Consider the following 323-nt stretch of genomic DNA (forward strand, 5'->3'; position numbering starts at 1 on the left):
CCCGCCCGGGAGGGAACCGGCAGCCCGTCCCCAGCGCGGGCAGGAACATGTTCCCTACAAGGCGTCCCCTATTATAGCTCCTGTGCGCTTGACACTTGAAATAACAACAAATGATTTAAATTACCCGTATATTGCCACAGATAATTGATATTAAACTAATTTAAGTAAAAAATACCGATATATTACCACAGAAAATAGTAACATAACTAACTGCGAAGAACTGAATACTGCTGCCCTTAAAGTCCTCCCAAAATTATTTTTAAGAAACGAACCCACGACGAGGCCACGCCCCCCGGACTGCCGCGCCAGCCCAAGGGCTGCGC

The sequence above is a fragment of the Aptenodytes forsteri genome, unplaced genomic scaffold (genome assembly GCF_000699145.1).
Source record: "Aptenodytes forsteri isolate BGI_AS27 unplaced genomic scaffold, ASM69914v1 Scaffold243, whole genome shotgun sequence".
In the NCBI taxonomy this organism is placed as follows: domain Eukaryota; kingdom Metazoa; phylum Chordata; class Aves; order Sphenisciformes; family Spheniscidae; genus Aptenodytes; species Aptenodytes forsteri.